The sequence below is a fragment of the Phocoena sinus genome, chromosome 16 (genome assembly GCF_008692025.1).
Source record: "Phocoena sinus isolate mPhoSin1 chromosome 16, mPhoSin1.pri, whole genome shotgun sequence".
Classification (NCBI taxonomy): domain Eukaryota; kingdom Metazoa; phylum Chordata; class Mammalia; order Artiodactyla; family Phocoenidae; genus Phocoena; species Phocoena sinus.
This window is the reverse complement of record NC_045778.1, coordinates 74,435,305-74,451,728: the sequence shown is the minus strand read 5'-3', so window position 1 is coordinate 74,451,728 and position 16,424 is coordinate 74,435,305. Positions and strand designations below refer to the sequence as shown.

At 46.8% G+C, this 16,424-nt stretch overlaps 1 protein-coding gene across 1 annotated transcript in view; it reads right to left on the bottom strand.

Annotated features, from left to right (window-relative positions):
* Positions 1–16,424, bottom strand: part of PLPP4 (phospholipid phosphatase 4) — a 127,605-nt gene that overhangs the window by 55,326 nt on the left and 55,855 nt on the right.

The following is a 16,424-nucleotide window of genomic DNA, read 5'->3' as shown; positions in this document are numbered from 1 at the left end:
AGGGCCGGGGTCCCCAACCCTTGGGCCACGGACCAGTACCGGTCCATAGCCCGTTAGGAACCAGGCCGCACAGAAGGAGGTGAGCAGCGGGCGAGCAAGCAAAGCTCCATCTGTATTTACAGCCGCTCCCCATGGCTCACATTACCGCCTGAGCTCCGCCTCCTGTCAGCGTTATGGTGAGCTGTAGAATTATGTCATTATACATTACCATGTAATTAGAATAGAAATAAAGTGCACAGTAAATGTGATGCGCTTGAATCATCCTGAAACCATCCCCCCAGCCCCGGGTCCTTGGAAAAACTGTCTTCCACGAAACCGGTCCCTGCTGCCAAAGAGGTTGGGGACCACTGCTCTAGGGGACTGGGTAAGCATTCATTCCCTATGTGCCCAGTCTGTCATAAGCACAGGCAGAGAGGGTTCTGGCAACCACAGAAGCCCTCAGAGAGAGAAGCAGGTGCTGGTAGTTAGAAATTGATGTGTATTACATAGTAAGTGCTAAAGGAATATGAGTGGGCTCTGACAGCTTGAGTGTGTTCAAGCACTGGCTTGAATCGTCCAACAACTGCACACGCTTGGCTGCAGAATGTTTCATTTCCCTTCAGCGGACTTCACTTCTTAATTAAGTTGGCTCCAGCTAACACTCAAATGACTTTGCATTTTCCAAGCAGATGCCAACAGACGCAAAAGAGATGGCCCCCAGGCCCAGCGGGAGGCATAGGAAGCAAGTCTGGAATGAAGTATGTGTTGTGGAGACCCTCATGGGAATAACGTATGTATGTTTATGAGTTCTACCCGAAAGGCAAAAGAAAACACACTGGTTCTAAGGATATGCACACTAGATATGAATCTGCGAAAACACAAAGAAAGGACCTGGGGTGGTTCTGAACCCAAAAGGTAATATTTCTATGGCAGGTGCCCCAGCTGAGCCGGAGTCCCACATCAGGACCGGAACAATTTCCAGAGAAGGGGATTGTGGAACACTGTTGTCTCATGATATCTATCTACCTACTTCCCTTCCTTCCTTCCTCCCATCTATCTATACCCCAAAAGGTGTCCATTACAGAAGACATGTGGTCATTTGAATTTCTAGTTTTAGAACACGTCTAACATCCTAAATGACTTCTCGGCTTAAATTTGGAAGACTGAGTTAAAAGCCAATGGTTTGAAACAGTGATAAAAGGAACCCACACAGGCCTATCCAACAATTCCTTTACAATTCAAGTCCATTCTATCACCACAGGCCAAGAACAAGATCTCTGATAGGCCTAGGGGCCTCACATCTGCAAGAAGTCATTACATGAAATAGGAGAAGAGAGAATGAAGAGCATAGGACATCTCATAATGATAAAAGGGTCAAGATAACAAGCATATATAACAATCATAAATGTGTAAGTGCCTATAAAAAGAGCTCTAAAACATAAGAAGCAAAACCAGCAAAACAAAAAAGAGAAACAGACAAAATCTGTAATCATAGTTGAACATTATCAAACTCTACTCTCAACTGACAGAACGAGACAAAAAGAAGAAAAAAAGGAATCAAAAATCTCTGAATCACAACATCTTAACTTAATTGACACATATAGAATGCCACACCCAACAAATTCAGAGTATGCTTTCAGGTGTGAATGAAAGATCCACCAAGATAAAGTATATACTAGGCTATAAAACAAATCTCCATAAATTTCAAAAGACTGAAATTTTGTATAGTATGTTTTCTAGTCACAATAAAACTAAATTAAAAATTCATAACACTGAAATAGCTGGAAAAGCCTTCAGTATTTGGAAAGTAAAAACATTCACTTCTAAATAACCCATAGATCAAAGAAGAAACCACAAGGGATGTTAGAAAATATTTTGAACATAATAACAATAAAAATACAATGTAACAAATTTTGTGGGATACAGCTAAAACAGGACTTAAGGGAAATTTATAGCTTTCAATGCTTACATTAGAAAGGAAATAAGACTTTAAAAACTATTATTTCAATTTCCAACTTAAGACTATGAGCAAATTGAACACACACTAAAAACAAGGAAGCAGTGAAGATAAGACCCAAAGTCAACAAAGCAGTAAAGACACAAAAATAGAGAAAATAAAGACAAAAGTTGATTGTTTGAAAAGTTTAATAAAATTGATAAACCACGCATAAAGTTAATCAATAAAAAAAAGGAGAAAAAATACAAGTTACTATATCAGAAATGGAAGAGGGCCTATCACTACTGTTCTTTCTTAACAGACATCAAAAATTCAATAAAGATGGGCTTCCCTGGTGGCACAGTGGTTGAGAGTCCACCTGCCGACGCAGGGGACACGGGTTCGTGCCCCGGTCCGGGAAGATCCCACATGCCACGGAGCGGCTGGGCCCGTGAGCCATGGTCACTGAGCCTGCGCGTCCGGAGCCTGTGCTCCGCAACAGGAGAGGCCACAACAGTGTGAGGCGCGCGTACCGCGAAAAAAAAAAAAAAATCAATAAAGGAATATTATGAACACTTTTATACTAATAAATTCAACAATCTAGATGCATGTACAAACTAGTTTAAAAACATAATTTATCAAAACTGACATAAGGGAGTTCCACTTCCAGAATGGCCCTGTGGACCCCACTCCCAAGCTAAACTGGAGAAAATTACTGAAAAAATAATTAAGTCTCTGGAAGTGGTCCTAAGAGCATACAGCAAATGAAGGAACATTAATTTAAGAAGATATACTAAAACTCAGTAAGGACAGTGAGAATCTGTGGCATTTGAACCTTGATCCATTCTTCCTCCTTCCTTCCCAGCCTAGGGTGACGGAAAGTCCATTCCAGATGGGTACAGCCCAGAACACAGGGCTCCCTCTCCCTCTTCCCACAGCTTCTAGTCAAGGGCCATGTTATCTTGCTGGGAGAGACAGGCTGTTAGCACCTCCCAAGAAGACCAGAAGCTACTGTGCTCCCCTCCATCCAGTGCCCAAGTCCTAGGCATGAGCATCACTTAGAAAGAACCTGCCACTGTCCCTGTCTTCAGCCCCAGAGACAAGGTTCGGGGAGAGGCAGACCTTCAAATAGAGAGTTCTGGAGCTCTTCCCAAAGGGACTGACTTTATTGGAACTTGGTAAGGTTCAAGCCTAAGGGTACTCTCACAAACATTGTATGTAAGGTTGTGATGAAAAGCAGTTAAGAGAACAGTAACTTCACTGGAGATACGAACTAAATGGTAGGCCAGCTAGTTTACCAGCAAGAACCAGGGAAAGAAGAAGGGGATGTTCATCTTGGGGGATGGACAAATCTCAAACATGACCTCAAAAGCTATCCCTGAAGAGGAGCTTGAATGTAATTGGATGAGTCTGTGGAGGAATTTACGTCCCAGAGCATTGCTGAAAACAACAGAGCCGTCCATCAGTGGAACCCAGCACTGGGGTGTGGTCAGGGAAAACACAGTCAAAGAGAACCCTACTAAAACCGCTGTCATCCCAGGTGCGCGTGCACATGCCCAAGGCTGCAGCCTCTGAGGAGCCACGTCACACTGAGGCTTCACACAGTAGGGTAAACAGGCTTCACTAAAATAACCCAACCAGCCACTAAACAAATAAATAAGCAAACAGCAAAAACAAGCCCCAGCATGAGGAATGATCAGTACCCACAACTGCTCCCATGTATTACCCAAACTACCCAATTTCCAAAATCAACAAGAACAAAATTATGAGACATGCAAAGAAACAAGAAAGTCTTACCTGTACTCAGGAGGAGAAAGCTTACTGCTTGTAAGAGAAACCAAGAACACCACTCCCCACCAAGGCAATGTTGCCCCCAAGGGGACAAAAATTGGTTCTTGGGGAGATGAGAAAATCTTAGCCATTACAATTGTTTGTGGTCCTCCAGAGGGCCACAGCACATAAACAGATATACAATCTATCTGTGGAATTAATATTTCATGGTAGAGAAGAGAAACTGGGCGGGGGGAAGCCTATAAAATGAGGAAGGGTGATAACGAATAAAAGATTGAGGAACATCGTCCTACAAAGAGGTCTGATTCTTCTTAAAGCAAATCATTGCCTCCAAGGGCTGGGCATCCCCAAAGCAGGTCTTTCCAGCATTCAGGGGAGTCTTCATTTGAACGATGAAAGAGCTGCCAAATAAGTGCAGTTGCTTCCCAGAACCTCGGAAACCGTCTTGGAAGTTTGAGATAAAGGACAATACAAAATTAGGAAGAAAGCCAGGAGAGGCTCTTGCCAAGTCTGATGCGTCCCTTGACATGATGGTGAATCTGGAAGCTTTCATTTCTCAGTTAGAAGACAAACCACACCAATGGAACTGACCTCAGACAAATGACCAGCAATTTGTGCTGGTTGAACCAATGACCCAAAGCCGCCCATGCCATTTTATACCATTTTTAAAAGAAGAAGAAGCTTCCCATCTACCAGCAAAAACCCTGGATAGCAATTTCATTTCATTAAATGATGCAAAACAAATCCTGCAATGTCTTCTGCTCTCCTATTTCCTGTTTCTTTACGCAAAAGCCTGCCTAGCCTCTCCAAAAACCAGCTGGTTTATAATATTAAATATTCATGCTTGATGGAATTAAACCTGGCTGCTTAGCATAGATGATATCTTATGATAATTTCTCAATCCAGAGTTACAACCCATTTAGATTTGTTCCACAAAAGCAAACTCCCAGACACTCAGCCTACAAAGACCCTTTGGTGTATGCACTCCACTCTCAAGGACTCCGTCATCAAAGTAACGCTGAGGTTGCACGAGAATCTTCTAACATATGGCGCTCCTGCACCTACTAGATATTAGGGCATCATGATGGTATTTCTGAATTTAAAATGATGGGGAAGGAAGGAACAACAGCGCGATGACTCATTTTATGTGTCAACTTGGCTAGGTCACAGTGCCCTGATGTCTGGTCAAACACCGGTCTGGAAGTTGCTTTGAAGATATTTTTTAGCTATGATGAGCGTTTACAATCCGTTGACTTTAAGTAAGGGAGCTCACCCTCCACGATGTAGGTGGGTCTCATCCAATCATTTAAAGGCCTTAGGAACAAAGACTGAGGTTTCCCAAGTGAGAAATTCTACCTCAAGGCTACAACAGAGACATCCTACCCCAATTTCCAGTCTGCCGGCCTGCCTTACAAATTTCAGACGCGCCAGCCCTCACAATCTTGTGAGCCAGTTCCTTAAAATAACTATTCCTCTCCCTCTCTCTCTACACATATACCCTATTGGTTCTGTTTCTCTGGAGAACCCTGACTAATGCAAATAGGGAAACAAATTCTATCTTAAATGGAGCTAGAAGCACCTCAACTGCACCCCACAGTGCATGAGGCTGGGAAGCAGCTGGCAGAGCGGGGGAAAGGCGCACCTCCACGCCTGCGGACAGTGGCGCTGATGAGAAGCGCTAATTCACCAGGCAGGGCCCTGCAAAGCTTTGAACCGGTACCGCAGGAGGCAGGGGTGAGACGTGGGCTGGACAGCAAAGTAGCTGGAAAGTCCCCAGACAGCGGTTAAACTCTCCAGGTCCCCACCCCATCCTCAAACCAGGAAACTGTCACCTCCCCAACCTTTGAAGGAGGTAGAAGGTTTAACCATTCAAGGCTCTGGGCTCGGAAAAAGCAGGCAAGTAGAAAACAGGGCTGAACAATCAGACCGAAAACAGGGGCCTGAGGGAAGGTCTGCAAGGTGACCTGTGAGAAACCAAGTCCCTGGGCTTGGCTTCCAGAATGCCAGGTTCATGTACACCTGGCCAGAGACAGGGAAGGGGCGTGCCTCCTCCAGGGAATGGAACGGCCTTTAAGTAAAGGCCAGATGCTAACACTCAGGGTCAACCAGTTCACTCCCCAGCCACCCTTCAGTGAAGTCCACTTAATGGGCTCCGTCCAGTTAGCTTCAGTGCTCCCACGTTAAATAAGAACATCCAGCCGAAGATCTCCAGGTATTTAAGGAAAGCGAGATACCAAAAAACATGCAGATGAAGAGAAGGCGAGAGCAGATGATACCTGCAGACAAAGAAGAAAGAGACACTGTACTTATGACAAAAGAACCCGACGTTATATTTTTTTAAATCAGAGTTCAGGAAAGAGCTTTTGGAAATTAAGAATATAAAAATCATAACAAATTCAATAGAAGGGCTGGTAAATAAAAAATTTTAAATCTCCTAGAGAGATGAACAAAAAGACAAAGGCAATAGGAAATAAAATTAAAAGATGAAATCAACTCAGGAGATTCAGTATCTGCCTAATACAGGATCCAGATAAAAGAAATAGGGAATATAGAGGGAGGTACACAAAGTTACAAAATAAAAGGACCCACTGAGAGACCAGAACAGTAAACACAAAGAAAAAAGTCCCAGGAAAAGGCACATCATTGTGAAACTTCAGATGACCAGAGCTAAAGGCTCCTAACAGGTTCCAGAGAGAGAAAGAGAAAAGCAAAATGAAAGCAGGGAATGTCATTGGGTCTCTCTGAAGCACACGGTAAACTAGAATCCTGCACAGAACCGATCTGCAACCTAGAATTCTACACTCAGCTAGAAAATAGAATAGAATAAAGACACTTCAAACATAAATGACCCAAAACGCCTAGCTCATGCGTACTCTCCTGGGAAATGACAGGAGAAAGAGCTTGTCCTGCAGAGGCTCTCCCTGTTCCCCAACTGGAATTCCCAGCTCCCCAATCCCAGAGCACTGTGTTAAAGCACCTTGTATTTGCCCTGGCCCCAAACAGCACATGGCCACGTCTGAGCATCCTGTACCCCCCCAAGTGCAAGCCTGTACCTATAAAACACCAAGTACTCAAGAAGAATCTGTTAAATCACCATGGGCCAGATATGCCTTGAAATTTTGTCTGTCATTTAAAGAATGCATCCCACAAGAACTGATTATCCCATAAATGCCCCCTTTTTATACGATAATGGACTTGTTTTAAAATGAAACATCTATGTGCACAATTCAAGAGCACTGGTCTTGCTTTAGTAAAGCCTTTTTCCTAGACGTTAGTTTATTACAGCAGTTTTAGGTTCCCAGCAAATTTTTTTTTTTTTTTTTTTTTTTTTTTTTTTTTTTTTTGCGGTACGCGGGCCTCTCACCGTTGTGGCCTCTCCCGTCGCGGAGCACAGGCTCCGGACGCGCAGGCTCAGCGGCCACGGCTCACGGGCCCAGCCGCTCCGCGGCACGTGGGATCTTCCCGGACCGGGGCACGAACCCGCGTCCCCTGCAACAGCAGGCGGACTCTCAACCACTGCGCCACCAGGGAAGCCCCCAGCAAATTTTAAAAGGTACAGAGCTCCCAGCCCCTACACATACAGAGCCTCCCTCATTAGCAACATCCTCCAGCAGTTCTTGCAATTGATGAACCTACACTGACACATCATAATCACCTAACGTCCACAGTTTATATCAGGCTTCGGTCTTGGTGTTGTACGTTCTATGCGTTTCAACAGATGTATCATGGCAGGCATCCACCATTACCCTAAAAATCCTCTGTGCTCTGCCTATCCGTCCCTCCCTCACTGGGACCCCCGAGGTAATGCTTTTTAATACTATTTGTTTGGAGTATGGGCAACATGTTTGCAGTTCTGCGGGCCAGGTCTCTCTGCAACTACTCAACTCTGCCATTGTAAAGTAAATGCCTCCATAAACAATAAGTAAATGACGGGCATCTCTGTGTACCAGTAACGCTTTTATTTACCAAACAGGCAGCCCACGTGCTGTCATCTGCCGACCCCTGGACAACAGTATCACTTTACTCATTCCCACCATTTTATAGAAAAGAAGTTTCTTAATAGCTTGACTTGGCAATAATAAGGTTTTTTGGTTTGGGTTTTGTTTTCAGTTTTTCTCTCTGAAATCTATCCTCTTTCTGGAAGTTGAAACAACACCCGATCAAAAGCTGAGATGGTATGCTGAAGGACGATCCCCTTTTCAGAACATCCCTGCTCTGAAGCCACATTGCCCTTCTCCACTTTAAACCCCAAGCTTCTCAAAACTCTGAAGGAAATCACTCGCTCTTCGAAACTGTGATCTCTGCGTTTCCAGCAAGCGTGGCTTAGGCTGCCTCACAGAGCAAGTCCCATAGCATGGCTACCACAGGGACGTGCCACTTGCTGAAAGTCTGGCACATGAGCCCTTCAGGGCAGTGCCGTTGGACTGCTTACGGTAAACTGAGAACAAGATCTTTTGTTTCCAAAAGTAATCAACGTTTGTTCCTGCGTTCAAAGAAAACCAACTGTTCTGCAGAACAACATGTGGACCTCAAGGACCCTCCAGTCACCAATTACCCGTGAACAGAACAGAAGCAAACCCACGTTCACCTAGAATGGGGAGTTCGTCTCCGGAGATCCCTCGGTCCAGAGCCCCTGTGTCCACTCACCCAAATGCAACCCACGAAGTTGATTTTACTGAAGGGAGAAAGAGTGTGCATACAAAATGCGAGTCCACTGAGGTCACCCCCTCTGAGGCCTGCCACCTCTTCGAGGAGCAAAGAGTCACACCAACCACTAGGCTTCCTATCAGCTACAATAAGAGATCCAGAAAACAGCGCTGGTGGTTTTTCTAAGTGGACACGGCAGCTCCCTGCAAGGCAACCTCTGACCTGTCATAAAAGAGCAAGAGAGCAGATGAAAATACTCACCAAAGCCTAGAGACTGGGGAGGATTCTGTGTCTGGCAAGTAGTAAAAATCTGTAACGTTATAAGTACATCTTAAGCGAAAGATAGTAATAGCCTCTGTCAAAACACTTGTCTAGCACAGATGGGACATCAGCCTCGCATTTGACAAGGCAGCTGGTGGGCAGACTTGTCAGGAAACGCATCTGACAGGGAGGGTGAGCCTCTGAAAGAAACACTTTCGTGGGGCCTGGCCTCTACTCTTTGTGGTCCAGCAGTTTTCTAGCTTGAGTCATTCACATAAGACCTATTTCCCTCCCAAGTTCAAATGCAACAGTAGCTACGAAATTGTACTGCAGTCCTCAGTTAACAGTTTGAAAGACAGGATTAAGGTTTTCCCACAGGGTTTCGCTTCTTACTGCTTATAATTTTTGAAGCCCCTTGAAGCTCAGCACCGAGTCTTTGGGAGAACAGAACATGTCTTAAAATCACAGAGAACTTGAGTGACCCCACAAGGATACAGATGGAGACCAGATAGAAGCGGACCCCAGGTGAATACCACCCCAGGTACCTCTAAACAATGCCAGCACAGGAATCCCTGACAGTAAGGAGACAGGAAATCAACACTGCAGACATTCCTCCAGCTGGCACCTACACTGCCTCTGACACAGACTCACTTAAAACAAAACATGACTTCAGAGAGGAAGAACGAACTCGGACAGGAAGTGAATCCAAATGGATGCGTGACCTTAAACAGCGGGCGTGACCGGAGCGCCCTGCGCCGTCATGCAGGCTGTGCCCCTGGCGATACTAACCTCAGAGGGCATTTTGGGAAGCATGCCCAGGAGGGTGCTTTCTCTCAGTCTCCCCCGTGACTCCAAAGCCAAACCCTCTCCATGAACCAATGCGTTCAATCTAAGTCTCCTTTTTCTTTTCTCAGAGCTGCTGTGACAAATTACCACAAACCTGGTGGCTGAAAATGAAAGAAATTTCTTCCCTCACAGTTCTGGAAGCCGGAAGTCTAAAATCAAGGTGTTGGCTGGGCCACGGGCCCTGTGAAGGCTCCAGGGGAGGCTCCTTCCCTGCCTCTTCCAGCTTCTGGTGGCTCCAGGTGCTCCTTGGCTTGTGGCTGCGTCACTGCAATCACTGCCTCTGCCTTCACGTGGCCTTCTTCCTTGCATCTCTAAGTCTCAGTGTTCTTCTGCCTTTCTCTTGTGGGGACATCTGTCATTGGACTTAGGGCCCACCCTAAAGCCAGGATGATCTCATCTCGAGATCTTTAACTTAATTACATCTGCAAAGACTTCTTTCCAAATAAGGTCACATTCACAGGCCCTGTGGGCTAGGACTTGGACTATCTTTTGGGGGGCCATTATTCAACCCACTAAAGTCCCCAGTAAACTAGAGGAGAAAATGAGTTATTTATTTAAATGCACGTGGGCTGTGAACACCCTGTTGTATTTAATCACCTAAAGCCCAAGACACTATCATGTTAGAGGCTGGCATGAAGTCGGCTAAGTGTCCTTGAACAAGTTGCTGAGTCCATCTAAGCTTCACTGTCCCTGTACACGAAGTGGGGACAACCGGACCTGGCAGGGCTGTGGCACAGGCTGGTGGAGATCCACTTAGAGCGCCGGGCACCTCTGTATTGTTGACAGGCCCTAATCTCTAATGACTCTGAGCAAAATGCCCAACAACCACTCTGCAGGAAAGGCCGTCCAGTTATTCCCTGATCCAGCCACTATCAGGTGTGTATTGGGTACTTAGAAAAAAGAGAAAAGATTAAGGTAACAGGCTCGCCAAAGCTAAACAACGATCAGACCTGTGGGGAATCAAGGACCCCCGGTCAGGAGAGCAGGCTGTCCTCTCCCAGGTGGTCACCTGTGGGCCTGGATCCTCTCCAATGATCCCAGAATCACCAACCTAAATATAAAGCCTGCACTGCCCGTGGACTCCCCAGGACACGCGCTGTGTCTCACTTATCTTTGTGTCCCCAGCACCTATCACAGTCAGTGCCCGGCACCTAGGTCACTCAGTAAACACTGATGGGACGAATGAAGACACAAACCGGAACACTCTGGGAACCTCAGCCCTGAGACTGAACAATGCGTGGATGACGGGGCTTTATCCGAAGCACGATACCAAGTACGTGACAGACGCTGATGGACTAAATAAGATAACGCACCTTCTTAACACCTGGGCCCGGCAGACGCCCAGCAATGTCAGTGACGCCCATCTCTTCTTTTAACCCTCACTCCAGCCAATAGCGGAGACCTTATTCCCACTTGACACAGCAGGAACTGAGGCACAGAGAGGTTAAGTCACAGAGCTAGGACCTGGCAGAGTCAGGATTTGTCACACTTTAAAGAGCTGTATGCTTTGCACTACACCACCCCGCACCTGATCCATGTTATTTATTCTTGCTTAAGGCTGGTCCCAGCTCACATACCCACAATCAGACTGTGTACTAGGGAGGGTGTATGTTCATTTATATATATACACACACACATATACACTATATGTTGGTACACACACACACATTCACTACCTTCACTGAAGGAGTAAACTAGAGAGAACACTGAGCTGAAAGGCATAAGGTCCCAGGGAACATGGTTAATTCCCTCGCACTGTCAAGTTCTGATTGGTACTGCCGAAGGGTAAAGTGTCACGTGTTACACTCCGCCGAGTTCACAAAAGCAACATACGCAGTGTTTTGTAAACTCCAGAGCCCTGTCCTCAGGCTCATTATTTCCTATTGAATATCTTGTTTCTAAGCCAACCAGTGAAGAAAAGTGAACGGTGCTCGACCTTCGTGTATCAACTCTTTTCTCTCAACTCCCGAAGAAAGTGATGAGGAGACACGACCCAGGAATTAGTGTCCCCGCCACTGAACTTACAGGAGGAATGGATGCTGGGGAAGCTTTTGCGGCCCTCGGACACCAGATCGGGGTCACCCGTGCAGTGCATTTCTGAGTTCATCACTCCATCTGGAAAGCAGCGGTAAAAGAAATCGGGGCGAGGTCTACAAAAGACACCATGGACATTTTCAATATAAAACGCTGCCATCACAAACAAGCCCCAAGCTAACCCCGCTGTCCCCCGCTGGCCTAGCTCCTCCTGCTGCCGTCAACAGCGCAGCCCGCCCCGCCCCGAAGACACTATGGGCTTAGGCAAAGCTCAGGCTTTGGGGTCAGAGAGATCTGGGCTGCAACTCCCACTCTGCCACTTACTAGTTTTATGACCTTGGGAAGGTCATGTAGCCATCCCCCACCCCAGCCTCAGTTTCCACATCTGTTAAAAAAGGGAGATCAATACCTACCCAAAGGTGAGGTCCTGCAGGTCAAGTGAGGTGACTTCCAGGAGCCACCTAAGCCCAGGGCCGGCGGAGTAGAGGGTAGTTCCTGCCTCCACCTATGGGTCCGCTACTCGGAGGCTGCTTCCAGGACCCAAGCCTCGAGGCTCCTCGTGGCCCTGTAGCTTGAATTTGGATGGCCAACTGCCTGCCCTTCCTTAAATAGCAGTCTCACTTAAGCTCACTGAGAGGACCTGGAAGCCCAGCTCCAAGATGCAGAGCACACGGTCGCCAGGTTGGCACCTGGTCCAGGTTGCGGGGGAGGCTCTACAGGGAGGCGGTTACAAGCCGGCCCCGAGGCCGAGCCTCCTGCCACAATCACGGATAACGTGTACTGAGTACGTACTGCATACCAGACCCAGCACTAAGCACCGCCCATGGGTGCATGTTTTTTTAAATTTTATTTCCTTTTAAAATTTTTATTGGAGTATAGTTGCTTTGCAATGTTGTGTTAGTGTCTGCTGTAAAGTGAATCAGTTACATGTATACATAGATTCCCCTCTTTTACATTTCCTTCCCAGTGAGGTCACCACAGAGCACTGAGTAGAGCCCCCTGTGTTAAACGGTAGGTTCTCATTAGTTATCTATTTTATACATAGCGGTGTATATAAGTCAACCCCCATCTCCCAATTCATCCCACCCCTCTTTCCACCTTGGTAACCGTAAGTTTGCTCTCTACATCTGTGACTCTATGTGTCATACGATTCTTATGACAACCCTGGGGCGGGCCCTCGGACCGCCTTCATTTCACAGGTGCGAAAATGAAGGCTCAGAAAGATTACACTACTGCCCAAGGTCACGCACAACCAGTAAGTGGCAAAGACAAGCTCTGAACCCCAGAAATGGGATTCTTGTGCCTACACAGCTCACCCCATGCTTGTCCACCTCACTCAAGTGTGGACTCTCACACAGATGTGTGATGGCGAATTACTTCACATTAATTCAGCCTTTGCCGAATGCCTGCCGTGGACAAGGTCTAGCACTATAAACACAATCCCCCTTTTCTGTACGTACTGGGTTACAGTTCACACAGACTGACTCACTGGTCCTCCAGCTCTGGGATCTGGGCCCAGTAACAATCTATCAGTATCTGTAACATATCAATTATCAGTAATCTACCAGAACTGCTGGCTTACTGTCTCTCCCCTGTGTGGCCAGTGTTCCTCCAAGTGTGGCTATTCACCTACTGAACCAGAACCTCAGAGCCGACACGGCCTGGCGATCGGCATTTTATCAGGCCCCACAGCAACTCTAAGCCTGGAAAGTTGCAAGGACACTGCAACCCCAAGCCATGCACTGCGCAATCTGTATCCCTCTTCTGCCCCCTCGATGCCTGGCCAGCACCACGCACCAAGTATTCACATGATCACTGATACTGAGGTTCCAAGAGGGGAACCAACCTGTCCAAGGCCAACAGCTAGGCAGGGCCAAGGTCAGGTCCTGAATTCGGGTCTTTTGACGGTTCGTCTCTACAGAGATTAGCTCACTGCCAGAGCGGCTGAGGGAGGAGGCAAGATAAATGGAGAAGAGAAATCACTTCCCAGGGGAGTAAGAGAAATGTGCCGTGAGCCAAAGCTCAAATGCCAATCCAGATTTCTTATTCCAAAGAGAACGATAAAGAAGAAAGCTTATTTGTTTTTTGGAGGCCAAAACTGGCAAGTGAGTGGGTGTCTGGTGAGGCCCTGGAACATCAGTGGATGGACCAGAGACGCCAGCAGTGGGCTTTGGTCCACAAGAAAGTATAGTCAGTGGATAACGCTTTACTATTGATGCCCTGCTTTCTGAAATACTGAGTTCATAATTCAAAGGAGAGGAAAGATCTGTGCTGAGGACAGAAATCTCAGAAGGACAATAACTTAAGGGAAAACCAGAAGAGCTCAAATTTGTCCCATCCAGTGTCCTGCGGCCAAGGCTCCTACATAGAAAACCCTGAGAATCAGTCACTATTTGTTTCTTTTTTGGAACTTACCTTCCCACTATTAATTTAATAGTGTTTGTGCAGACTCCATTCAAAGCAAGAGCCAAGGACACGGCTACAAAACAAAACCAACAGACAGAAAAATAACCAGTGGGCTCGCAAATCAAAACCATCATCATCATCGTTATCATCATCATCACCATCACCTCTGTTCCATCATACTACTGTTTAATTTATGACCACAGAAATATGAGCGAATACTCTAAAAAAGGGAGGCAAGTTTGAGCAGCTAAAGGAAAATGTAATTAGAACAGGACTTTGGAGAGTGACTCATAAAATTCCAAGCCCCTGTGACATGAAATTGATCTCTCCTCATTGAATGAAATTTTCAATATCACTGAGAAGCCCATCTATCATGTTCTGGCCTGATAGGAACAGATTTAATAGGACAGCATGTAGAATCCCTTTTACTGGTAGCAAGAAACATAACTTTTTTATTTCCTTCTGGCAATCTTCTCAGACACAATTCTAATCAGAGCAGCTGCTGGAATCCTACTGCAAGTAGGACGTGCCCACTCAGCCATCACCTCCTTGTTGACCCGTGTCTCCTGCTGACGGCTCTCCACTTGTTATCAAACAAATCACCGTTTCCGAGAAGGTGAAGTGTCCCCAAAACCTCGTTCGCTTTTGAAAAGATTTGCCCAGGTGGTGCTTCCTGCCACCTAAAACAGTAGGCATTTCTGGATTACATTCTTTAAAAATAGGCAGCACAGGGACTTTCTCCCAGCAGCTTGGAAGGACTTTGCTGGATGAAGCACAGATCGTCCAAAGGGTGCAGATGAAATGAGTCATGGAGCTTTCCCTGCAAGGACCCTGCACCTCTCTCCTGTGTTTATCAAGACTGCACAAAAGGCAAGTCAATGCGATGGAAGGCCAAATGCTTTGCATAAGCAATAAAAACCTACTGATGCCCCGTTCCACTGCTTTGTTGAATAATAAAGCATATGAGTTACGATTTCCCTTTGGCAAGTATTAACTGTTCAATACTAGCTGAGATTTACAGAAGAAAATAGCAGTGGAGGGCCATGTTCGGAAAGGAGCTGCCTGGAGCAATTCATGGTCATCAAGGGAGACAAATGTGTTATTCTGCAAACGGAAAGTACTGTGAACCGTCAACAGTCACCAAGGGCACAGGCCACTGAGGTGGAGACAGAACCCACCCGCTTTTAACAAGTCATGGGAAGCAAAGAGAACGGGAGGGACCAGTTCAAATGAACACCTCTGTCAAAGGGAAACTAATCCCCTAAGTGCGGGATGGGCAGCAGTGCCATATCTGACTGTGGCAGCAAAGGAGGGATGGGCCACCGGGGTGGGGAGCAGAGCTTGAGTCAGCAGCGTGGCACCACCTTTAAAATACCGAGCACGCAGCTGGGGTATATAAACTGGAAGCAAGAGTGGGGGGACTTGGAGAGATATGATTACATTCTGCACGCACAGAGCCTTCCTTCCTAAAACGCTGGCTTCCCTTCTTTCTCACAAGCTCACAGCACTGCTGAGAGCCCTCCTTTGCAGAGAGGAGGGAAAATTCCCTGGGCCATCTTCACTGCAGAATTCTCCCAGAGCTACGGCAATCAACAGGCTGTGAAATAACCCTGAGATGACAGGGGCTTTTCTTCTCAGGGCTAGTCCAGCGGACTCGCTGTTGTGTTTTCCCAGAGGGGCCAGACTCCCTCGTGTCCTGGTCCTAGCATGGCCTCTGCACAGAGAAGGTCTCTGGGAACAAGCATCACTAGCTGATCTCCCAATGCCCTCGGAGAACTTCAGAGACTGCTACATCAGCCCAGAAACACCATACACGTCCTCAACCTCTGCACCAGCTGGGTTTACTGGAGCACAGAGCAGTCGTCTGCAAAGCTTCAAGCAGCTGAGCTAGAGAATGTGTGGATGTGATGTAAGCACCGACAGCTGGCAGCTTCACTCTGATCCAAAAGCCTGAAGGAGACAGAAGAGAGTGGGGATCTGCAACGACAGTCCTTAGGGTGGGAGTCATTGCAGCCTTCCGGAAGTGAAATGAACTGATTATTATGTTCATCTGAATAGCACAACCCCTAGGGGGACCAAGATAGGGGACCTCTCACTGATACCAGAGGGAAGGCTGGGCTGAGATTAGATGTGTGACAGGCTGGCCAAGCGGGAAATGAATGGTGCCAATCATGGGGGCAGGGGGTGGCTTGTTGATTAACAATAACCCAGCGGGCCTGGTTCCTCAGGGCTGTGTTTACAGCATCCCACAGCACTGCGGGCTTGAGAGAAGAGTCAGAAAGACAAGCCAGACTGTGTCTGAAAAAGAAATTCAAAGCAGTGTGTCATGTGAGTTGGCCTGCAAGTGGCCTATATGGAGGGCACTCCTGCTTATAGGCACCCCAGAGGATTAAGAGGGGCTTTTGGTGTTGTTACTTTTGTTGTTGGGAATTCAGCACCACAGTCCTTCCAAAACAGGGTTCTCCGATTTACAGACCTGGCTGTTCCGCAGCCAGATCCCTCAGAGCCCGATGCCGGGTGGGGC